General features: G+C 43.7%; 1 long non-coding RNA gene across 2 annotated transcripts; it reads left to right on the top strand.

Annotated features, from left to right (window-relative positions):
* On the top strand, positions 1-25,360 carry LOC115106204 (uncharacterized). 2 transcript variants are annotated; one of them, XR_003859998.2, is made up of 4 exons: positions 1-239; positions 4,483-4,562; positions 22,678-22,956; positions 23,754-25,360. It is a non-coding gene; the product is annotated as an uncharacterized LOC115106204 (long non-coding RNA). The 2 variants fall into 2 exon arrangements; XR_003859999.2 differs by lacking the exon at positions 1-239 and adding an exon at positions 990-1,435.
* The last annotated feature ends 969 nt before the right edge of the window (positions 25,361-26,329 follow it).

Genomic DNA, 26,329 nt, shown 5'->3' with positions numbered 1-26,329 from the left:
CTTTGCCTAGCATGGCCTTGTAGATGACTTGGAGCCAGTGGGTCTGGCGACGAATATGTAGCGAGGGCCAGCCGACTAGAGCATACAAGTCGCAGTGGTGGGTAGTATAAGGTGCTTTAGTGACAAAACGGATGGCACTGTGATAAACTGCATCCAGTTTGCTGAGAAGAGTGTTGGAAGCCATTTTGTAGATGACATCGCCGAAGTCGAGGATCGGTAGGATAGTCAGTTTTACTAGGGTAAGCTTGGCAGCGTGAGTGATGGAGGCTTTGTTGCGGAATAGAAAGCCAACTCTTGATTTGATTGTGGTTTCATAGCCGTATTGAGTGATTCTGGCCTACTATATGTATTTGAATGATGAAAAACATGCATTGATAGGCATCCATCTTCACATTCTCTTCAGTATGAGCTACAATAACCCCAGTCCAGTAACACTGCGTAAAAGCGAGCCCAGTGTTACACTAACACCAGTCCAGGAACAACGTAAAAAAAAAAGCGCGCACAGCGGCAGAGCGTCTACCTGCATCTTTTATGAAGCACTTTTTACAGTCCTGCATTAAAAATAACCAAGGGTCATCGACTCACTCTAGGTAAAGTTTGGAAGTGAACTGAACTTGCTGTCCACATAGACAGAATTTATTTTAAGCCCACTCGTTTATTAAAGCTCAAAAAGCACTCCTGCGTTTCTGCCTCCTGGCATGGTCTTTTTGAGCGTTTAAGAGCAGATCTTTTTTTACGACGTAGTCGTGTTTCTCAAAAGGCAATTTATTTAAACTCGCAGACCGCAACTCACGCCAGGGCTTTTTGAGGGTTGGCTCGGGAGTAAAAAAAAGTAAAGGAGCTGCAACTGAACTCAAACTAACTACCCCTGAGTAAGCAGAGCCAGAGAATACGTCTCACTCTTCTGGATAGCAATGGTTCGAATGCATGTGTAACAGACGTCACACTGCTTGCTTAGCAAGTTCCGCTTCCTCCTCATTTGGCTCACACCATGGCTCTAACCCAGGACTTTTGCCTTGCTAGCACACTTGACCACTCTCCCAAAGTGTCTAACCAGTCGGCACCACCGAAATGCTAGCTATTTGATGGTGCAAGTGGGGACACTTCAGGCTGAGGAAATTTGACACGTAAAAATTGCGTATTTTTCTGGTTGTGAACTAGTTGTTTAGTTGAACTGACGTAACCAGATTACAGGTAAAGACATATTTTCTGGCTCATAATGTCCAGTGAACAACCTGACCCATGATGTCACAGAAGACGTCAGCCTGACGGGATTATATCCAGTTTTGCCCGCTGTGATGCGTTTTATTTTATTGGCCAAACCCAGTTGTTCACCAATTCATGCATGAGCAAATGTCACGGAACATGTGACGTGGACCAATGTGTGTCCACGCTGCTTCTCATCCGTGACTGATCAATTTATCCACCAAGCTGGGTGAGCAATAATTTGGCCTGGTGCCTGTCAATTTAAATTCTTGTCTGGTTGTGTGTGTTTAGCTCAAATCTCTGGAGAGAGTGACAGAACGGTCAGGCAGAGATTCAAAGATGAAGAATACATTTTTTTTTTACCCTCTTTTACTTATTTCAGATCATCTCTCCCTACCACCCGGTGGTAAAAACAAAAAACGGTTGCAAACTGGTTGCAGTGACACCGAACTGATCAGCTTTGCCCGCTAATCACAGGCCTAAACCTAACCGTTATGGCCAACGATGACTTGAATATTGCGTTTGCTCCTGGAGTAAATGCCTAAACAATTGATTTCAGTCCTGTTGTGTGGCATGCGGGGGACCTGGGTTCAACCTCTCAGTCTCATCTTCATTAACTACATCAGAAAGAGACTTCTCACCCTCACAGACAGACAGACAGACAGACAGACAGGCAGACAGATGTTCTGTTTCTAGCCTGTCAGCGGCTGCTTTATGACGGTTATTACCTTTCATGATGTTTTCCAAGAACCATCCTGGAGGGAGGCATTAAAGCCGCAGCCGCTTGCGCAGAGTCTGATGGCTGAATCATAACTTACCAGAATGGCATCGTCAGTGGGGGGGGGGGCTCCTCTGCCATCCTCCCAGCTCTCCCCGCGATAGGTTTTGTCACCCAAATTAGACTTTCGGGGTGCCAGCCAGTCATTTTCACTTTTGTTAAGGATGCCATCTTTTATGGGCCCTGTGCTGAGTGGGTGTGACTGAACGTGTTTGCAGACAAGTCTGTTGCTAAACAGGAGAGGCTGGGTAATGAGTGTGCGATTCTACTAAAATAGCCTCCCTGTAAATGTATAGAATTGTATAGAGTGATTTGGATGGGTGTACATGGCATAATGTACTATATCACTCTTGGAAGGCATATGCCATAGATGACTGTTTATTTCATCATTACCTAATGGATCCTTAATGCGCAATATGTGGAATATCATGCCATACGGATAGCGTTTTGGGTAAGGATTATCTATTGAGAGACGTCATAGGGATTACTACTGTGAGGGAGAATGTGGGCATTGTATGATGCACCTACTTATCCCAGTGAATTAATTTATTCATTACCAGGAGGCAGCCACTCTTATTTCCTGAAGTGTGTGACTTACTCCATGAAGGCCGAGACTTAATCTTATTTGAATTATTGGATGGGGGGGGGGGGGCAGAATTCTCCATGACGTCTTGATGTTGCCCTGAAAAAAGACGTTCTTACCTGGTTGTAATCTGGTTATAAAACATCTCCTTCACCAAAAAATTACATAATTTTCACGTAATATGTCAAAATGTTGCCTATCATCTCAACACTATCATCTCTTATTGAACCTTGATAAAATCCACCTGTAATCTCTAGTTTGGCCTTTGACACCCAAATTGCCTGAGACAGTGACGTTTGATCTCCCCTTCCTTGGTCTACAGCTTCTTATCCCCCCCAATCCAATTCTCTCTTGCTCTACTAAATACGTGTATGAGAGAACGAGAGATCGTATTATATGAAAGCGTGGAGAGGATTGAGGGATTTATTTTTACCTCTTTTGTTTCTTTCTTGGAGAGATCAGGCGAGGAATTAATTGTGCTTACAGTCACGGATCAGCAGGGTTGGCAGTCACATCTGAACTCTAGATACACTCGTGTTTCTCTGTGATAACAGAGCTGTATCCATCCAACTGCCCCAGTTGTTGACTCCAGTACACCTGTGGCCTCACTTTGCAGGGCATTGCCCTCTAAGATGGAAGTTTTCCCGAAATACAGGAAGTCATTCATTTTCAATGGATGGAGAGCGACTTGAGGCGACGCGAGCCATATGTCAGCGTTGACGATTTCATTCCAGTGAGTGGGACGAGGCAATATAGTTCTGAAATATGAACTTTATGCAAGTATATCTGTGATGATATGACAACCGATATGACAACCCGAAGCAGTGTGACAACCAATCGAGGAAGGCAAGGTGGCTCGCTTTGACATTGTGCAGGAATGGCTCAAATCAATTCACTATCAAACATGTTATGAGCATGTTGTTGGCCCCCAGAGCAATGCCAGGAGATTAAATTGCTTCCGGTGGACAGAGACTATTCGAATAAATACTGTTAAATGACCATCCCTAAGCCTAACATTGACCACAGTAGGATTCAGGGTAGTCATGCCCTCGCACACGCCTTCGAGCTCATGTTAGGTCCTGCAACCGGAACTATACTAATCCCGACCCTTGAACTTTGTCCCATACGCAGGCAATCAAACCATGCATATAAAGAGGTCCTTGTGGGCTTATTTTGATCAAAACAAAGAGTTGACATGTAAATTCACTCAAATAAATGACCTGAAACATGGTATAAAGACAATACATGAAAAAATATAGACTTTAGTTCTTCCAAATCATGCCTCTTATTTCTACTGCACCATGACTTCTGTCAGCTACAATACATTCTAATCTCCATTAATGGTAAGTGTTACTTCTGTAGCCTACTTTGTTGCATTGATCATCCATGAACCATGTAAATCCATTGCCAAAGTAGCCCTGCTGTTTAAAGTTTCTATTAGAGGAAGACGACAAAAGCTTTTCTCAGTGGGAGCTTTCCTCATTTATTGTCATTATTATCACCACACATCCTGCTTTGGAGATTGGTTTTCCCAGGCAGGTGGTCCAGACATTACACAGGCACACACAAAGCACACAAAGCACTGTGGGACATTAGAATTTGGCAACACGTGACGCGGGAGAGAGATGGCCATGAGAATGATTGGGACATTGTTCCTATTGGCAGAGAAAACTCAAAGATATTGAATTCATATTTTGTACCGTGTGAGAAATGCCTCTTGCGTGTGTGTAGATCTTTGTTTTGGTCGCACTGTGTGACGTGGTGTCATCTAATTCTGCGTGTGGCCACATCGCAAAGAAACGACTTGTTCCTGCAAAGATGCTGGGAAATGCTAGATGTGCGGCAGCTAAAATGGTGAGGAACCTTCTTGTGCGGTACAGAACATGGATTTAATATCATTCTCTGTTTTTTGCAGAACCACCTGCAACTGGATACGGACATTTTTAAGATAACTTTTCCCCGAATCGAGAATGAAGACAGAATCGCCAAGAGCAGGTTAGTGTCCCATCAGTCCTATTAGCCAATGTACAATCATTGGGTAACAAAATGGATGGGCTCCGAACAAGACTATCCTACCAACGGGACATTAAAAACTGTAATATCTTATGTTCATCCACTGAGTCGTGGATGAACGACAACATGGATAACGTACAGCTGGCGGGGTTTTTCGGTCCATCAAAAAGACAGAACAGCTGCCTCCGGTAAGACAAGGGGTGGCGGTACAGAGGGTCTATTTGTAAATAACAGCTGGTGTACCAATTCTAATATTGAGGAAGTCTGGAGATTTTGCTCGCCTGAGGTAGAGTATCTCATGATAAGCTGTAGACCACACTATTTACCTAGAGATTTTTCATCTATATTTTTCGTAGCTGTCTATTTACCACCACAAACCAATGCTAGCACTAAGACAGCACTCAACGAGCGGTATAAGGCCATAAGCAAACAAGAAAATGCTCATCCAGAGGCGGCGCTCCTAGTGGCCGGGGTCTTTAATGCAGGGAAACTTAAATCCGTTTCTACCAGCATGTTAAATGTGCAACCAGAGGAAAAAAACTCTAGACCACCTTTACTGCACACACAGAGACGCATACAAAGCTTTCCCTCGCCGTCCATTTGGCAAATCTGACCATAACTCTATCCTCCTGATTCCGGCTTGCAAGCAAAAACTAATGCTAAGCTACAGGACTGTTTTGCTAGCACAGACTGGAATATGTTCCCGGATTGGCTTCATCAATAAGTACATCGATGACATCGTCCCCACAGTGACAGTACATATCCCAACCAGAAGCCATGGATTACAGGCAACATCTGTACTAAGCTAAAGGGTAGAGCTGCTGCTTTCAAGGAGCGGGACCCTAACCCAGACACTTATAAGAAATCCCGCTATGCCCTCCGACAAACCATCAAACAGGCAAAGTGTCAATACAGGACTAAGATTGAATCATACTACACTGGCTTCGACGCTCATCAGATGTGGGAGGGCTTGCAAACTACAATGGACTACAAAGGGAAGCACAGCCGCGAGCTGCCCAGTGACATGAACCTACCAGATGAGCTCAATAACTTCTATGCTCGCTTCGAGGCAAGCAACACTGAAGCATGCATAAGCGCATCAGCTGTTCCGGACGACTGTGTGATCACACTCCATAGCTGATGTAAGTAAGACCTTTAAACAGGTCAATATTCACAAGGCTGCAAGGCCAGACGGATCACAAGGATGTGTACTCTGACCAACTGGCAAGTGTCTTTGCTAACATTTTCAACATCTCCCTGACCGAGTCTGTAATACCAACATGTTTCAAGCAGGCTACCATAGTCCCTGTGCCCAAGAACACCAAGGTAACCTGCGTAAATGACGACCGACCCGTAGTACTCACGTCTGCACCATAGTCCCTGTGCCCAAGAAAGCGAAGGTAACCTGCCTAAATGACTACTGCCCCGTAGCACTCACATCGGTAGCCTTGAAGTGCTTTGAAAGGCTGGTCATGGCTCACATCAACACCATCATCCCAGAAACCCTAGACCCACTCCAATTTGCATACTGCCCCAACAGATCCACAGATGATGCAATCTCTATTGCACTCCACACCGCCCTTTCCCACCTGGAGAAAAGAACACCTATGTGAGAATGCCACTCATTGACTACAGCTCAGCGTTCAACACCATAGCACCCTCAAAGCTCATCAATAAACCAAGGACCCTGGGACTAGACACCTCCCTCTGCAACTGGATCCTGGACTTCTGACAGGCCGCCCCCAAGAGGTACGTGTAGGCAACAACATATCTGCCACGCTGATCCTCAACACGGGGGCCCCTCAGGTGTGTGTGCTTAGTCCCCTTCTCTACTCCCTGTTCATCTATGACTGCATAACCAAGCATGACTCCAACACCATCTTTAAGTTTACCAACGACACAACAGTGGTAGGCCTGATCACCGACGATACAGCCTATAGGTAGGAGGTCAGATCTGGCAGGGCGGTGCCAGGATAACAACAGAGCACGCCCCCATTCTCATTGACGGGGCTGTAGTGGAGCAGGTTGAGAGCTTCAAGTTCCTTGGTGTCCACATCCCCAACAAACTGTTTTGGTCCAAACACACAAAGACAGTTGTGAAGACGGCATGACAACGCCTATTCCCCCCTCAGGAGACTGAAAAGATTTGGCATGGGTCCTCAGATCCTCAAAATGTTCTACAGCTGCTAAGGCAACTGCTCGGCCTCTGACCTCAAGGCACTACAGAGGGAAATGCGTACGGCCCAGTACATCACTGGGGCCAAGCTTCCTGACATGCAGGACCTCTGTAACAGGCGTTGTCAGAGAAAGGCCCCAAAAATTGCCAAAGACTCCAGCCACCCTAGTCATAAACTGTTCTCTCTGCTACTGCACGGCAAGCTGTACCGGAGCGCCAAGTCTAGGTCCAAAAGGTTTCTTAACAGCTTCTACCCCCAAGCCATAAGACTCCTGAACAGCTAATCAAATGGCTTCCCGGACTATTTTCAGTCCCCCCCACCCCCATTTGTACGCTGATGCTACTCTCTGTTTATTATCCATGCATAGTCACTTTACCTCTACCTACATATACAGTTGAAGTCGTAAGTTTACATACACTTAGGTTGGAGTCATTAAAACTCATTTTTCAACCACTCCACAAATTTCTTGTTAACAAACTATAGTTTTGGCATGTCGGTTAGGACATCTATTGTGTGCATGACACAAGTAATTTTTCCAACAATTGTTTACAGACAGATTATTTCACTTATAATTTACTATATCACAATTCCAATGAGTCAGAAGTTTACATACACTAAGTTGACTGTGCCTTTAAACAGCTTGGAAAATTCCAGAAAATTATGTCATAGGCTAATTGACATCATTTGAGTCAATTGGAGGTATACCTGTGGATGTATTTCAAGGCCTACCTTCAAACTCAGTGCCTCTTTGCTTGACATCATGGGAAAATCAAAAGAAATCAGCCAAGACCTCAGAAAATAACTGGTAGACCTCCACAAGTCTGGTTCATCCTTGGGAGCAATTTCCAAACGCCTGAAGGTACCACGTTCATCTGTACAAACAATAGTACGCAAGTATAAACGCCATGGGACCACGCAGCCGTCATACCGCTCAGGAAGGAGACACGTTCTGTCTCCGAAAGATGAACGTACTTTGGTGCAAAAAGTGCAAATCAATCCCAGAACAACAGCACAGACCGTGTGAAGATGCTGGAGGAAACAGGTACAAAGTATCTATATCCACAATAAAACAAGTCCTATATCGCCATAACCTGCCAGGCCGCTCAGCAAAGAGGAAGCCACTGCTCCAAAACCGCCATAAAAAAGCCAAACTACGGTTTGCAACTGCACATGGGGACAAAGATTGTTCTTTTGTCTGATGAAACAAAAATAGAACTGTTTGGCCATAATGACCATCGTTATGTTAGGAGGAAAAAGGGGAGGCTTGCAAGCCGAGTAACACCATCCCAACCGTGAAGCACCGGGGTGGCAGCATCATGTTGTGGGGGTGCTTCGCTGCAGGAGGGACTGGTGCACTTCACAAAATGGATGGCATCATGAGGTAGGAAAATTATGTGGATATATTGAAGCAACATCTCAAGACATCAGTTAAAGTTAAAGCTTGGTCGCAAATGGGTCTTCGACTGGGCAATGACCCCAAGCATACTTCCAAAGTTGTGGCAAATGGCTTAAGGACAACAAAGTCAAGGTATTGGAGTGGCCATCACAAAGCCCTGACCTCAATCCTATAGAACATTTGTGGGAAGACCTGAAAAAGCGTGTGCGAGCAAGGAGGCCTACAAACCTGACTCAGTTTCACCAGCTATGTCAGGAGGAATGGGCCAAAATTCACCCAACTTATTGTGGGAAACTTGTGAAAGGCTACCCGAAACATTTGACTCAAGTTAAACAATTTAAAGACAATGTCAGCGATTGGGTGCAGAATGAAAACGGAGTCAGGCGCAGGACACAGGTATAGAGTAATCCAACTGAGTTTACTCGAAGAATAAAGCAAAATTCCAAATAGGAACATACAACACAACTCTAACACAAACACAACCACTAACGACATGAACAATCACGGACAGAACAGAAATGTATGTCAGATGGTTAAATAGGGAATGTAATGAGGGAATGTAAAACAGGTGTGTGTGTGTAATCAGACAAAACAAAACGAAACAGAAGAATGGATCGGTAGTGACTAGAAAGCCGGTGACGTCGACAGCCAAACACCACCCGAAAAAGGAGAAGGGCCGACTTCGGCGGAAGTCGTGACAGGCAATGCTACCAAATACTAATTGAGTGTATGTATCCTTCTGACCCACTGGGAATGTGATGAAAGAAAGAAACGCTGAAATAAATCATTCTCTCTACTATTATTCTGACATTTCACATTCTTAAAATAAAGTGGTGATCCTAACTGACCTAAGACAGGGACTTTTTACTAGGATTAAATGTCAGGAATTGTGAAAAACAGACTTTAAATGTATTTGGCTAAGGTGTATGTAAACCTCAAGACTTCAACTGTACATATTACCTCAATTACCTCGACTAACCGGTGCCCCCGCACATTGACTCTGTACCGGTACCCCCTATAGATAGCCTCGCTGTTGGTCCTTAATTATTTGTTATTTTTCTTATTTTAAAATTGTTTAAATGTATATATTTTTAAAATGTAACCTTTTTTTTACTAGGCAATTCTTATTTACAATGTCGGCCTACCGGGGAACAGTGGGTTAACTGCCTTGTTCAGGGGCAAAACGATTTTTACCTTGTCAGCTCGGAGATTCTATCCAGCAACCTTTCGGTTACTGGCCCAATGCTCTAACCACTAGGCTACCTGCCACCCCTTTATTTTTTTTTACTTCAGTTAACATTTTTTTCTTTACTTTACAACAACTGCATTGTTGGTTAAAAGGGCTTGTAAGTAATCATTTTGCGTAAGCGTGGCGTTTTGTATAAGCTAACCTGTAACACCCACCAATGGAAACATAGTTATCACATATCTGGCGTACAAACTGTAGTTTGGTGCAATCCTCCCCTTCCCACTCTCTCTTTTGAGGTGATTTGATAAAAGTATGAAATTGTTCTCCATTAGAAGTGTATTTTGCACGCAGGACATGTTAATGAACACAATAAACTGCCAATATAATGATCAAATACAATTAGAAGCTTATAGGTTGAAGCCCTACACCATAAAGCCTTATGATCAATACAATTGAAAAAAATGTGTCCGTATTGAACAATGTTTGTCTTGAATGTTGTACATGTTATTTGACTTTTTCTGATTAGCTGATTAGATTTAATTCTCAGGTATAAGAAACTTATCCATAATAGACGCCTTCGAACTATTAATGCCCTTGTACTTACTTTTCATTCCAGAGCCCTTCTAAGCTAAGATAGATCTTAACAGTGCCTACTTCTAGAATTGGCCTAAAGCCAATGGACAATCAATAGACCATTTAATTTTGTTTCAGGTGTTAATGAGTATTTTCAGTCATTGGAATAATGCTCAGAGTGAAAGAGGTGTGAAGTCTCCTGGAAGGGTTTACCTCTACTAAACCTTTCCCATTATGTTTGTAAGCACCACAGCATTTCCAGAAACCATTGTTTGAAAAGTACTCATACAGTTCATACATACAAAGCAGTGGGATAGAGGTTGGAACCAAAATAATTGTTCAATCTATTATTTCTTAAATTAACCGAAGCTATATACTTTTTTGTTCTGTCTAGGAAAATAAAGTTCTGAACCGGTTCGAACCCCCAAAAAGTACTGGTTTAAATAAATCCTTTCTGTTCCTTTATAAACCTCTTAAATATATACTGTATGTTTTTACATATACGACGTTAAATTAGGTGGAGCGGATAGAGCAGCTTGCTGTGGAGCGGGTAAGCAATTTAATCTTTAGGCCTATAGCAAAGTTGTGAAGAGCAAATTGTATTTTGCCGTAACAGCCTGGTTTAATCACAATGAAAGACATACACACACACACTGTGCTGCCAGTCACAGTGTAGGGTTCGAGATGCAGCTGCAATTTTGAGTGTGAGAGTGCTATTGAGGATTGAGGAAGCACTGGGCATTTTATGACATGCATTATCTGAATTAGGCCCACAGAGTCCTACCTACGGAGCAGCAGCTCTATGGAGGAATTTTGAATGTCTGAACTTCCGAGTTGGTTTCATGTCGGACCGGACCAGACCAGACGTTACCTAGCTAGCTAACACGTGTGTGTGTGTGCAGCGCAGCACTAGAATTGAAAACACGTCTTAACTTTTTGTAGTCAATAATACCAATGTGAAACTTGATAATTAGGCTATAGACTCCTTAACTAGCATTGAAATGTTTTTATTATTCTCTAATTAAATATCCCTCCCTAATTTCTGAATTACGCTTGTAACGTCATCAAACGGTTTACTGTAACCTATGATTCAGAGGGGGGAGGGGGGGGGGGCTTTGGTTCCCATGCTTCTAAAATAACGGTTTTGTTCTGGAACAGTATAACTTTAGATCACTTTTGTTTTCGGTTCCTAAAATACATTTGTTCATTTCAGGTTCTGGGGTTTCCAGCCCTTGGTTTGGCATGCTCATGGCAGGACCCGGATGGTCTATTTAGGAATAGAATCATATCTAGTTACTTCCATCCCATATATAGTGCTGTGAAAAAGTATACTCAACAAAAATATAAATGCAACATGTAAAGTGTTGATCCCATGTTTCATGACCTGAAATAAAAGATCCCAGCACAAAAAGTGTATTTTTTCTCAAATGTTGTACACAAATTTGTTTACATCCCTGTTAGTGACCATTTATTCTTTGCCAAGATAATCCATCCACCTGACAGGTGTGGCATATCAAGAAGCCGATTAAACAGCATGATCATTACACAGGTGCACCATGTGCTAGGGACACTAAAAGGCCACATTAAAATGTGCAGTTTTGTCACACAACACAATGCCAAAGATGTCTCAAGTTTGGAGGGAGCCTGCAATTGGCATGGTGACTGTGGGAATGTCCACCAGAGCTGTTACCAAAGAATGTAATGTTCATTTCTCTACCATTGGCCGCCTCAACGTAGTTTTAGAGAATTTGGCAGTATGTCCAACCGGCCTCACAACCACAGACCATGTGTAACCACGCCAGCCTAGGACCTCCACATGTGCCCTTGCCCAGTCATTTGAAATGCATAGATTAGGGCCTAATGAATTTATTTCAATTGACTGATTAATTTATATGAACTGTAACTCAGTAAAAATGTTGAAATTGTTGCATGTTGCATTTATATTTTTGTTCAGTATATTTGCCCACTTTCAAATTGTCTCTACTTTTGCTTATTTTCAGAACTGGGAACCTGAGTGAACAAATAACACAACAGTTACATACTTATTTAATTTATTTCATAAACAAATGCCCCTGTGTGAAAAAGTAATTGCCCCCTTACACTCAATAACTGGTTGTGCCACCTTTCGTTGCAATGACTCCAACCAAACGCTTCTTTAGTTGTTGATTAGTCTCTCACGCCCACTCTTCCATTCAGAACTGCTTTAACTCAGCAACATTTGTGAGTTTTCAAGCATGAATTACCTGAGCTGTTTCTTTCCTCTATGGCAACTGAGTTAGGAAGGATGCCTGTATCTTTGTAGTGACTGGGTGTATTGATACACCATCCAAATTGTAATTCATAACTTTACCATGCTCAAAGGGATATTCAGTGTCTGTTTTTTACATTTTTTACCCATCTCCCAATAGGTGCCCTTTTGCGAGGCATTGGAAAACCTCCCTAGTCTTTTGTGGTTGAATCTGTGCTTTAAATTCACTACTCAAATGAGGGGATCTTACAGATAATTGCATGTGTGGGGTACAGCAACGAGGGCTGCAATCCCGTTAATGGGATCGATATGACATCAGTCAGTGAAAGTGCAGGGAGCTAAATTCAAAACAACAGAAATCTCATAAATAAAATTCCTCAAACATACATGTATCTCATACCGTTTTAAATGTAATCTTGTTGTTAATCCAGCCACCGTGTCCGATTTCAAATAGGCTTTACAGCGAAAGCACCACAAACGATTGTTAGGTCACCACCAAGCCACAGAAAAACCCCGCCATTTTTCCAGCCAAAGATAGGAGTCACAAAAAGCACAAATAGAGACAAAATGAATCACTAACCTTTGATGATCTTCATCAGATGACACTCATAGGACTTCATGTTACACAATACATGTATGTTTTGTTTGATTAAGTTCATATTTATATAAAAAAATCTGAGTTTACATTGGCGCGTTACATTCACTAGTTCCAAAACATCCAGTGATTTTGCATTGCCACATCAATTTTACAGAAATACTCATAATAAATGTTGATGAAAATACAAGTGTTACACATGCAATTATAGATATACCTCTCCTTAATGCAACCGCTTTGTCAGATTTCAAAAAAACTTTACGGAAAAAGCAAACCATGCAATAATCTGAGAACGGCGCTCAGAAAAAAAAAATATCCGCCATGTTGGAGTCAACAGAAATCAGAAATAACATTATAAATATTCCCTTACCTTTGATGATCTTCATCAGAATGCACTCCCAGGAATCCTAGTTCCACAATAAATGTTTGATTTGTTCGATAATGTCCATTATCTATGTCCATTATTTATGTTATGTTTATTGTTAGGGCGTTTAGTACACAAATCCAAACGCTCGTGCAGGTCCAGCCGAACGTCGGACGAAAAGTTCAAAAAGTTATATTACAGGTCGTAGAAACATTTCAAACTAAATATAGAAACAATCTTTAGGATGGTTTTATCATAAATCTTCAATAACGTTCCAACCAGAGAATTCCATTGTCTGTAGAAAAGCCATGGAACGCAGGTTGCTCTCATGTGAAATGGACCTGGCTCTCTGCCAGACCACTGACTCCAAGAGCTCTCATCCAGCCCCACATCACAGTAGAAGCCTCATTCAAGTTTCTAAAGACGGTTGACATCTAGTGGAAGCCCTAGGAAGTGCAACATAACCAATATCCCACTGTGTATTCGATAGGGCTGAATTCAAAAACTACAAACCTCAGATTTCCCACTTCCTGTTTGGATTTTTTCTCAGGTTTCTGCCTGCCATATGAGTTCTGTTATACTCACAGACATCATTCAAACAGTTTTAGAAACTTCAGAGTGTTTTCTATCCAAATGTACTAATAATTTGCATATATTAGCAACTGGGACTGAGGAGCAGGCTGTTTACTCTGGGCATCTCTGGGCACCTTATTCATCCAAGCTACTCAATCGTGCCCCTGCAGCCATAAGAAGTTAAACACTATTTTTGCACAGAGTGAGTCCATGCAATTTAAGCATATTTCTACTCCTGAACTTATTTTGGCTTCCCATAACAAAGGGGTGGAATACTTGACTCAAGACATGTCATTTTTAATTAATTTGTTGACATTTCTAACATAATTCCACTATGACAGTATGGGGTACTGTGTGTAGGCCAGTGACACACTCAATTGAATACATTTTAAATTCGGGCTGTAACCAGGCAAAATGTGGAAAAAGTCAAGGGGTGTGAATACTTTCTGAAGGCACTGTATAACTACAAACTAAGGAGGCTGTCAGGACTAAACATAAAAAGTAATTAGCATAGCTATAAAGGATACAACATAAGTTCAAGCAAGGTAATATACATGGTTAACTTACATTTCTCCTACAATATAAGACACTTAATCATATCACGCAAAATGGAAGGATATAGCGCCACCCCATGGCATCACCAATCAAACTATTCTAGAGTGTAGGAAGGAGCATGCTGCTTAAATACGGAACTGAAAGGGGTGAAAAAGGCAGAGGTGATTAGGGAGTTGGAACAGGTGTGTGGAGGGAAGGGGCATGGCCTAGGGTAATTGGAAGCAATTGGAGTCCTGTAGGGGTCCCATGACCCTTTACAACAACAGCAGTCAACACCTCTTGCACTGTAGTGACTGTAATGACACCTCTTACATTTACATTTAAGTCATTTAGCAGACGCTCTTATCCAGAGCGACTTACAAATTGGATCTCCTCTTGCTCTGAGATGCAGTGCCTTAGACCGCTGTGCCACTCAGGAGCCCAGTGAGTTGATCTTTAAGTTCTTACTCCGCACTGTCAACACTTTGTATTCAACACTTTTATAAGCCATGAAATGTGCGTTCTTCCTATTTCCACTCAGCTCTACAGCAAGCAGTGCAGCATTAATTAATGAGTAGGCATGTGTATTTATAGGCCTGCGTTGTTATTATTAGCAGCTTGGGTATTTTTTAATAGAGGAATATTTCACTTTCTCTGTTCATAGGAGTAACAACATGAATTTGTGAATGAGAATTTTTGCATTAAATAATGCAGTGCGACTCGAGTTTCCCCATCAGCTGGAAGACGGTGTCCCTTTTTGGTCAGTGTCAGTGGAGGAAAGGGAGAGCGGAGGGATGTTGAGAGGCGGACCCTCACTCTGCTGCTCTCTCCCTCCACTGAGACTGAACATCAGATGCAGACAACAGCAGCCCAGTAAAAGAAAAAGAAAAAGCAAATAGTTTAAACATATGCTCACTCAGCTGTGCCTCACACGTAATAAAACAATGGATCTATTACCAGTATGATCATATAGCCAACCTGGTTGAAAGAATGCCAAGAGTGTGCAAAGCTGTCATCAAGGAAAAGGGTGGCTATTTTAAGAATCTCAAATAGAAAATAACCTGTTTGGTTACTACATGATTCCACATGTGTTATTTCATCGTTTTGATGTCTTCATTTTTATTTTTTCAATGTAGAAAATAGTAAAAATAAAAGAAAACATGAATGAGTAGATGTTCTAAAACTTTTGACCGGTAGTGTAGTTCGTTAGACAGTTCACACAAGAGAAAAGTCTTACCACTACTCTGAGTGTGGAGATAATCTTTCTCTAATAGGCAGCTTAAAATCACACCAGATACATACAGGAGATCAAAACAGATATCTGATGTAGATTCAACCAGAAAACCAGACATGTCCAATTGGAAATCCAAAATAATGTTTACTAAGTTTTCACTGTGAAAATGGATTTAATCATCGGTGTTATGATAGGGCTTTAATTTCATTAGTGCATGCTTTTGTTGATTGGATCACATTTATTAGCAGTGAAACATTTTGTCTTTAAAGCTGATACTATAAGGGCACAAGGCGAGACCCAAATGCAAACACAGGAGGCAGATGGTTGAGCGCCGATATTTATTATACCATAAGGGGTAGGCAAAAGGCAGGTCGGGGACAGGCGAGAGTTCATGAACCAGGGCAGAGTCCAAACGGTACCAGGGGATAGGCAGGCTCGAGTTCAGGACAGACAAGGGTTCAGTGAACAGGTCCGAGTCCAAGCAGTACAAGGGGTTAGGCAGGCTCGAGGTCAGAACAGGCAGAGAGATCAGGCAGGCAGATTCGGCATCAGGACAGGCAAGAGTCAAAACCAGGAGGGCTAGTTAAAAAAACAGACTGGGAAAAATAGGAACTAGGAGAAACGCTGGTTGACTTGTTAACGAACTGGCACAGAGAGACAGGAAACACAGGGATAAATACACCGGGGACAAAAGGGGAAAACAGGAGACACCTGGAGGTGGGTGGAGACAATCACAAAGACAGGTGAAACAGATCAGGGCTTGACAGATACATTACTTTTTATTTTACTATTCAATGCTTGGTCTACTATATTTTTACTATTTAATGCTTGGCCTAATATTTTTACTATTTAATGCTTGGCCTACTAGATTTAGATTTAAAGGTTTGTTTTCTCAGTTGAAAATACTCATTATTTTTGGAATAATCTGTCACACCCTGACCATAGAGAGCTGTTTATTCTCTGTTGGTTGGGGCGTGATAGTGACTAGGGTGGGTCATCTAGGTGATTGATGGTTTATGTTGGCCTGGTCTGATTTGTATTTTTATTAAAATATGTAAAACCCTACGCACGCTGCGCCTTGGTCCAATCATTATAACGATCGTGACAGAAGATCCCACCAACAACGAACCAAGCAGCGTGCCCGGGAGATAATGGCATCCTGGTCTGCAGAGGAGATTAGGGAGAGAACATCCTGGACTTGGGACGACATTATAGAAGGAGAGAAGAGCCTGCCATGGAGGCAGGCGGAAGCAGCGAAGGAGGGACAGCGACGAAGTCTGGGAGGTAGGCCACAGAAGCCCAAATAATTTATTTGGGGGGACATGGCGCAGTCGGCGGAGCCGAGGAGTGAACCAGAGCCAGTCTGGGAGAAGAAAGAGAATTTGGAGGAGAGAGAAATGGGAGAGTTGTTGAGTTGGTGGAGGATGCAACGATTTGGAATAAAGGAACATGTTGTCAGTTTGGTGCCACCAGCTCCCCGTACTAGTCCTGAGAAGTGGGTTAAAGTTCCGGAACAATTGAAGCCGGCTATACGCACCAGGGCTCCAGTGCACCCTCACAAACCTGTACGTCTTGTGTCAGCTCCTCGCACTTGCCGTGTGAAGTGTGTTAAAGTTCCATTACCTTTGTGTTAAAGTTCCAGTACCTTCAACCTTCCCAAGTTCTCTCACGTCACCCCGCTCCTCCGCTCTCTCCACTGGCTTCCAGTTGAAGCTCGCATCCGCTACAAGACCATGGTGCTTGCCTACGGAGCTGTGAGGGGAACGGCACCTCAGTACCTCCAGGCTCTGATCAGGCCCTACACCCAAACAAGGGCACTGCGTTCATCCACCTCTGGCCTGCTCGCCTCCCTACCACTGAGGAAGTACAGTTCCCGCTCAGCCCAGTCAAAACTGTTCGCTGCTCTGGCCCCCCCAATGGTGGAACAAACTCCCTCACGACGCCAGGACAGCGGAGTCAATCACCACCTTCCGGAGACACCTGAAACCCCACCTCTTTAAGGAATACCTAGGATAGGATAAAGTAATCCCTCTCACCCCCCCCCTTAAAAGATTTAGATGCACTACTGTTCCACTGCACCAATTTGTAAGTCGCTCTGGATAAGAGCGTCTGCTAAATGACTTAAATGTAAATGTAAATGTAAATGATGCCGGCTATACGCACCAGGTCTTCAGTACGTCTCCACAGCCCGGTACGTCCTGTGCCTGCTCCTAGCACTCTTACTCAAGTGCGCTTTCCCAGTCAGGTGCGTCCTGTTCCTGCTCCTCGCACTCTTCCTCAAGTGCGTCTCCCCAGTCAAGTCCGTCCTGTTCCTGCTCCTCGCACTCGCCTTGAGGTGCCTGACCAACCAAACATAGAGAATAAAAAGATTTCTACGGTCAGGGCGTGACAGTGCTCCCCCCCCTAAAGGTGCGGACTCCGGCCACAAACCTGACACTATAGGGGAGGGTCCAGGTGGGCATCTACCTCCACCTCTAGCTCCCCCCACTTTGGTGGCGCCTCTGGTGCGGGGACCCTCGCCGCCGACCCCGGACTGGGGACCCTCGCTGCAGGCCCCGAACTGGGGACCCTAGTTGGAGGCCCCGGACTGGGGACCCTCTCTGCAGGCCCTGGACTGGGGACCCTCTCCTCAGGCCCCGGACTGGGGACCCTCGCTGCAGGCCCCGGACTGGGGACCCTTGTTGGAGGCCCCGGACTGAGGACCGTCGCTGGAGCCTCTGAACTGGGGACCGTCGCTGGAGGCTCCAGACTGGGGACCTTCGCTGGAGGCTCCGGACTGAGCATCGATGCTGGAGGCTTCGTGCCACGGATCCTCACTGCAGGCTCCGGGCCATGGATCATCACTGGAGGCTTCGGGCCATGGATCATCACTGGAGGCTTCGAACGTGGAGCCGGAACCGGTCTCACCAGACTGAGGAGACGTATGGGAAGCCTGGAGCGTGGAGCTGCCACAGGGCTTACCAGACTGGGGAGACATACTGGAGGCCTGGTACATGGAACCGGAATAGGTCTCACCGGACTGGGGAGATGCACTGGAAGCCTGGTGCGTGGAGCAGGCACCGGATGCACTGGGCCGTGGAGGCTCACTGGAGGTCTCAAGCGTAGTGCCGGCACAACCCGTCCTGGCTGGATGGTTACTTTCGCCCGGGCTGTGCAGACGCACCGGAGACACAGTGCGCTGAGCCGGCACCATCCGTCCTGGCTGGACGCCCACTCTAGCCAGTCCAATGCGGGGAGCTGGAATGTAGCGCACCGGGCTGTGCACACGCACTGGAGACACCGTGCGCTTTTACTTGCCGTGAGCATGGGGAGTTAGCTCCGCCAACCTCCCCGTGTGCTTCCCGGTCTTCCTTGCCAGCCTTGACCCTATGTAGCGCTGGTCCCCTTGACTAGCTGCATCCGCCCTCTTCGCTGCTTCCACCTGCTCCCACGGCAGGCGATCCATTCCAGCCAGGATCTTCTCCCACGTCCAGGATCCCCTTCCTTCCAGAATGTCTTCCCATGTCCACTCTGTCTGCTCCTCCCGGCCATGCCGCTTGGTCCGTTTGTGGTGGGTAGTTCTGTCACGATCGCCATCGTCGTGGAAATGACCGGACCAAGGTGCAGCGTGGTTAGCGTAAATTTTTCGTTATTATAAATGTCGCCAACAAAACAAGAAACAACAAAAACTAACGTGAAGCTTACTAGGGCTATACAGGCCATTAACAAAGACAACTACCCACAAATACAAAAACAAAAAAGGCTGCCTAAGTATGATTCCCAATCAGAGACAACAATAGACAGCTGTCTCTGATTGAGAACCATACCCGGCCAAAACATAGAAACACAGAACATAGAGTTTCCTACCCGAGTCACACCCTGACCAACCAAACATAGAGAATAAAAATATCTCTACGGTCAGGGCATGACACAGCCTGAATAAGCTCAGGAGTAAAAATGTGCTTAATAAGTTACAGAATAAGTTGCATGGACTAATAGTGTTTAACAAGACTACCTCATCTCTGTACCCCACACATACACTACATGACCACAAGTTTGTGTATACCTGCTCCTCGAACATCTCATTCCAAAATAATGGGCATTAATATGGAGTTGGTCCCCCCTTTGCTGCTACAACAGCCTCCACTCTTTTGGGAAGGATTTCCACTAGATGTTGGAACATTGCTGCAGGGACTTGCTTCCATTCAACCACAACAGCATTAGTGAGGTCGGGTACTGACGTTGGGCGAATAGGCCTGTCTCGCAGTTGGCGTTCCAATTCATCCCAAAGGTGTTCGATGGAGTTGAGGTCAGGGCTCTGTGCAGGCCAATCAAGTTCTTCCACACCAATCTTGGCAAACTATTTCTGTATGGACCTCGCTTTGTGCACGAGGGCATTGTCAGGAAAGGGCCTTTCCCCAAACTGTTGTCACAAAGTTGGAAGTACAGAATCATCTAGAAATGCTGTAGCGTTATTTATTTCCAGTATTGAATATACTATTTTCTGTCTCAAATTTGATCGTTTATTTATATATTAGGATACCTGAGGATTGATTAGGAACATTGTTTGACATGTTTGGACCAATTTTATTGGTAACGTTTGGGATTCATTTTGTATGCATTTTGAACGAGGGGAAACAGGTGGATTATTGAATGAAGTGCGCCAAATAAACATACTTTTTTTGTGGATATAAAGAAGGACTTTAACGAACAAAAGGACAATTTGTTATGTAACTGGGACCCTTGTGATTGCAACCAGATGAAGATCTTCAAAGGTAAGGGATTTATTTTATCGCTATTTCTGACTTTCGCGATGCATCTGCTTGGTTGGAAAATGTTTTTAATGCTTTTGTATGCGGGGCGCTGTCCTCAGATAATCGCATGGTGTGCTTTCGCTGTAAATCCTTTTTGAAATGTGACAATGCGGCTGGATTAACAAGAAGTTAAGCTTTTAAATGATGTATGACACTTGTATTTTCATGAATGTTTAATAATATTACAATTTATGTAATTTGAATTTGTCGCTCTGCAATTTCACCGGATGTTGTCTAGGTGGGTCGCTTGAGGCACGCCTAGCCCAAAGAGGTTTATAACTTTTTAAGGCTAGGGGGCAGTATTCGGAGGTTTGGATGACTGAGATGCCCAAAGTAAACTGCCTGTTACTCAGGCCCAGATGCTAGGATATGCATATGCATGGTAGTATTGGATAGAAAACACTCTAAAGTTTCTAGAACTGTTAAAATAATGTCTGCGAGTATAACAGAACTGATTCGGGAGGCGAAACCCAGAGGACAATCCATCCAGGAAATGTTTTTGTTGAGGTCATTGGACTTTCCAATGTTTTTCTATGGGAAAGCCTAATTATTAGGACCCAGATTCGTCCATCGGACTGCCAGATGGTGAAGTGTGATTCACCACTCCAGAGAACGCATTTCCACTGCTCCAGAGTCTAATGGCGGCAAGCTTTACACCACTCCAGCCGACACTTGGCATTGCTAATGGTGAACTTAGGCTTATCTGCGGCTGTTCGACCATGGAAAACCATTTGATGAAGATTCTGACTGACATTTCTTGTGCCGATGTTGCTCCCAGAGGCAATTTGGAACTCGGTAGTGAGTGTTGCAACCGAGGACAGACAATTTTTACGTGCTAGGCACCCTCAGCACTCGGCAGTCCCATTCTGTAGACTTGTGTGGCCTGCCTCCTCATGACTGACCCGTTGTTGCTCCTAGATGTCTCCACTTCAAAATAACAGCACTTACAGTTGACGGGCAGTTCTCGCAGGACAGAAATTTGACAAACTGACTTGTTGGAAAGGTGGCATCCTATGATGGTGCCATGTTGAAAGTCACTGAGCTCTTCAGTAAGGCCATTCTACTGCCAATGTTCGTTTATAGAGATTGCATGGCTGTGTGGTCGATTTTATCAGCAACAGGTGAGGTTGAAATGGCCGAATTTCAAGGGGTGTCCACATACTTTGTATATATAGTGTATAAATATCTGTAAGGTCCCTCAATTCAATCACATAGACCAATGGCTCTCAAAGAAGGGAACCTATTGGTAGATGGGTAAAAAAAAGACATCCCATTGAGCATGTTGAAGTTATTAATTACACTTTGGATGGTGTTTCACTACACCCAGTCACTACAAAGATACAGGCGCCCTTCCTAACTCAGTTTCCGGAGAGGAAGGAAACTGCTCAGGGATCAACACCATGAGGCCAATGTTGACTTTGAAACAGTTACTAAATTAAATGGCAGTAATAGGAGAAAACTGAGGGTGGATCAACAACATTGTAGTTACTACACAATACTAACCTAATTGACAGAGTGGTAAGAAGGAAGCCATACAGAATACAAATATTCCAAAAACATGCATCCTGTTTGCAACAAGGCACTAAATACTGCAAGAAATGTGGCAAAGCGATTATCTTTTTGTCCTGAATACAAAGTGTTATTTTTGGGGCAAATCCAATACAACACGTTACTTATTACCACTCTCCATATTTTCAAGCATAGTGATGGCTGCTTGTAATCATTAAAGACTGGAAGTTTTTCAGAATAAAAAATAAATTAAATGGGCCTTAGCACAGGTATAATCCTAGAGGAAAATCTGGTTCCGTCTGCATTCCTTCAGACACTGGGAGATGAATTCCCCTTTCAGCAGGACAATAACTGAAAACACAAGGCTAAAAAATACACTGGAGTTGTTTACGAAGAAGACAGTGAATGTTAGTGAGTGGCCGAGTTACAGTTTTGACTTACACTAAGACCTTAAAATTGTTAGTCTAGCAATGATCAACAACCAATTTGACAGAGCTTGAAGAATTTTGAAAAGAATAATGGGCAAATATTGCCCAATCCATGGATGGAAAGCTCTTACAGACTTACCCAGAAAGACTCACAGCTTTAATCGCTGCCAACGATGATTCTAACACGTATTGACTCAGGGGTATGAATACTCATTCATATGAGATATTTCTGTATTCCATTTTAAGTTAATTAGCTTAATACAAAAATAAAAACATGTTTTCAATTTGTCATTATGGGCTATTGTGTGTAGATGGGCGAAGAAAAGTAAATCATTCATCCATTATGAATTTAAGCTGTAACACAATAAATGTCAAGGTGTATGACTACTTTCTGAAGGCACTGTAACTATGCAGTCTGTTGGATGAATCTGCATACCACTGTGGCCTAACTTAACCCTGTTCCTCTGTTTCTCCTACCCTGCAGAGCCCAGGGCCAATTAGAGAGCCTCACAGAGAGATGGGAGACGGACATTCATCCCATGCTTCTGCTACCACATCCTCCTCTTCCGTCTCCTCCCCAACTGCCTGCCCCCTGTCCATCCCTACACCTGTCAACATATTTCCCCCCCTTCTATACCACTCTCCCTCCCATCTCTATCTGTGACACGCTGCAACCCATCCTCCTGCCCCATCTCTCCCATCCTGGATGACAGCCATTTACAAAGAAACGGGAGCTGAAATGCTGGGTTTGGAGAGGGACAGGGTAAGTTGAGGTTTAGGATGAGACTCTGGGATTAATTGAATAGAATAAAGAGTTTCACCGTAGATTCACTGTAGATGAGACTTTATGAGGGTCAGACCTGGGTCAAATACATTATGTAAAGTATTTGACTGGTGAACTCTTCTAATTCTCCCACAGAGGTGAAGGAGCAGGCAGAGGGGAGCATTGATAGGAGAGAAAAAAAAGGAAAAGAAATGGTAGCAAAAGCACCAGAGGAGAAGGTGGAAAGGGTGAACAGGAGGAGGAGAAGAGGGATATTCAGGGAGATGAGATGAAACGCAGTGACACTCATACTGAAATTCAGGCAACAAGAGAGGACAAGAGAGACAGGAAGCTTCAAGAGTTTCAAGAAAAGGTGAGCAGATAGAAAATCCCAAGCAAAAAAACCTCAAATAAATATTTTATGGTTTTCCATAGTTTGGGGGTATCGGAGTTAACAGATTCAACCCATAGAAGAAGAGTAGTAAGAATAGGAATGACACAGGCAGGTCTTGAGTGTGACGTACCATTTTAAGTAAGTTAGGTTTGTATAATTTAGATAATATTTCTAGAGCTGGGTCTCCGAAATTCGTTTCTGGGTGCACGTTTTTGTTTTTGCCCTAGCATTACACAGTTGATTCAAATAATCAACTTGTCATCAAGCTTTGATGATTTGAATCAGCTGTGTAGTGCTAGGGCAAAAAACAAAACGTGTACTCAGTGGGGGCCCCAGGACCAAGTTTGGGAAACCCTGTTCTAGAGTATAAATATATCTATCTGTATATCTGTCTCATTCACAGATGGATTCGGGTTGAGATGACACTTCTTTCTCCTGTTGACCCATCATCCATCTAAGAAAAGCTACCCAAGATACTAAGTACACAAACAAATACACACAAAGACACACACACAAGCACTTGTCTGCCTACCGACTGACCTGACCGACTGACCAACCTACCCATCTACCTACCTACTGACATACCTACAGTGGCTTGGGAAAGTATTCATCCCCTTGGCATTTTTCCTATTTTGTTGCCTTACCACCTGGAATTAACATCTTCCACTTTGAAGATGCAAAATATTTTCTATTGTGAAACAAGCAAGAAATAAGACAAAAAAACAGAAAACTTAGCGTGCATAACTATTCACCCCCACAAAGTCAAAACTTGGTAGAGCCACCTTTTGCAGCAATTACAGCTGCAATTCTCTTGGGGTAAGTCTCTATAAGCTTGGCATATCTAGCCACTGGGATTTTTGCCCATTCTTCAAGGCAAAACTGCTCCAGCTCCTTCAAGTTGGATGGGTTCCGCTGGTGTACAGCAATCTTTAAGTCATACCACAGATTCTCAATTGGATTGAGGTCTGGGCTTTGACTATGCCATTCCAATACATTTAAATGTTTCCCCTTAAACCACTTGAGTGTTGCTTTAGCAGTATGCTTAGAGTCATTGTCCTGCTGGAAGGTGAACCTCCGTCCCAGTCTCAAATCTCTGGAAGACTGAAACAGGTTTCCCTCAAGAGTTTCCCTGTATTTAGCGCCAGCCATATTTCTTCAATTCTGACCAGTTTCCCAGTCCCTGCCGATGAAAAACATCCCCACAGCATGATACTGCCACCAGCATGCTTTACTGTGGGGATGGTGTTCTCAGGGTGATGAGGGGTGTTGGGTTTGCGCCAGACATAGCATTTTCCTTGATGGCCAAAAAGCTCAATTTAGTCTCATCTGACCAGAGTACCTTCTTCCATATGTTGGGGAGCCTCCCACATGCCTTTTGGCAAACACCAAACGTGTTTGCTTATTTTTTTCTTTAAGCTTTGGCTTTTTTCTTGCCACTCTTCCGTAAAGCCCAGCTCTGTGGAGTGTACGGCATAAAGTGGTCCTATGGACAGATACTCCAATTTCCGCTGTGGAGGTTTGCAGCTCCTTCAGGGTTATCTTTGTTCTCTATGTTGCCTCTCTGATTAATTCCCTCCTTGCCTGGTCCATGAGTTTTGGTGGGCGGCCCTCTCTTGGCAGATTTGTTGTGGTGACATATTTCTTCCATTTTTTTATAATGGATTTAATGGTGCTCCGTGGGATGTTCAAAGTTTATGAATTATTTTTATAACCCAACCCCAATCTGTACTTCTCCGCAACTTTATCCCTGACCTATTTGGAGAGCTCCAAATTACATTACATGCAATCCAAATAAAAATCTATTTAAATTGCAGGTTGTAATGCAACAAAATAGGAAAAACACCAAGGGGGATGAATACTTTTGCAAGGCAATGTACCTAAACAACCTACCTGCTGATCTATCTTTCTCCCTGCCTACCGACACACTTACCAACCTACCAACCTACTTACCTACTTACTTTATTATGGTTTATGGCTTATGAAAGCGTAATACATACATTTTTGAATTAATTTTCATTGTCTCTGTGTATTTAATTTGTAATGGAATTTACGTTGACCTCTAAGGGCAATTGACTCGTTAGATTCTGTTCACTTGTAAAATAATGAAATTGAGAGAAAAGACAGGATCATCATTTTGACCTGAATGTGAAATGTTGTGAAAAACGGGCCTTTACCTACACCTATACCTTAGGACCATGGACAGTTCCCAAGCATTCAGGCCACAGTGCACTCTTCCTAAGCAATCAGAAACCAAGGGGGAATCAGATCTCTTTATAGTAACGACAAGGGGAAACTAGAAGTCCACTTTTTTTTTTTACCCCTTTTTCTCCCCAATTTCGTGGTATACAATTGTTTTTTAGTAGCTACTATCTTGTCTCATCGCTACAACTCCCGTACGGGCTCGGGAGAGACGAAGGTTGAAAGTCATGCGTCCTCCGATACACAACCCAACCAAGCCGCACTGCTTCTTAACACAGCGCGCATCCAACCCGGAAGCCAGCCGCACCAATGTGTCGGAGGAAACACCGTGCACCTGGCAACCTTGGTTAGTGTTAGCCTGCCACAGGAGTCGCTGGTGCGTGATGAGACAAGGACATCCCTACCTGCCATGCCCTCCCTAACCCGGACAACACTAGGCCAATTGTGCGTCGCCCCACGGACCTCCCGGTCGCGACCGGTTACGACAGAGCCTGGGCGCAAACCCAGAGTCTCTGGTGGCACAGCTGGCGCTGCAGTACAGCGCCCTTAACCACTGCGCCACCCGGGAGGCCCAGAAGTCCACATTTTAAAATCATTTTTAGGTATTTCAGGTATTGTTATTCTAATGATAGACTAATAGCGAGATTATCACACGATATCAACCAATTATTTATAACTGTGCATCACTTATACATTCACTATATACTGTATAATATCAAGATTAACAGTCTATAAACTCATTTTAAAACATGAATAAAGACTGTAAACATTTTACCAAAA

The sequence above is a fragment of the Oncorhynchus nerka genome, linkage group LG23, assembly GCF_034236695.1.
Source record: "Oncorhynchus nerka isolate Pitt River linkage group LG23, Oner_Uvic_2.0, whole genome shotgun sequence".
NCBI lineage: Eukaryota > Metazoa > Chordata > Actinopteri > Salmoniformes > Salmonidae > Oncorhynchus > Oncorhynchus nerka.
This window is presented reverse-complemented; position numbering and strand designations above follow the sequence as displayed.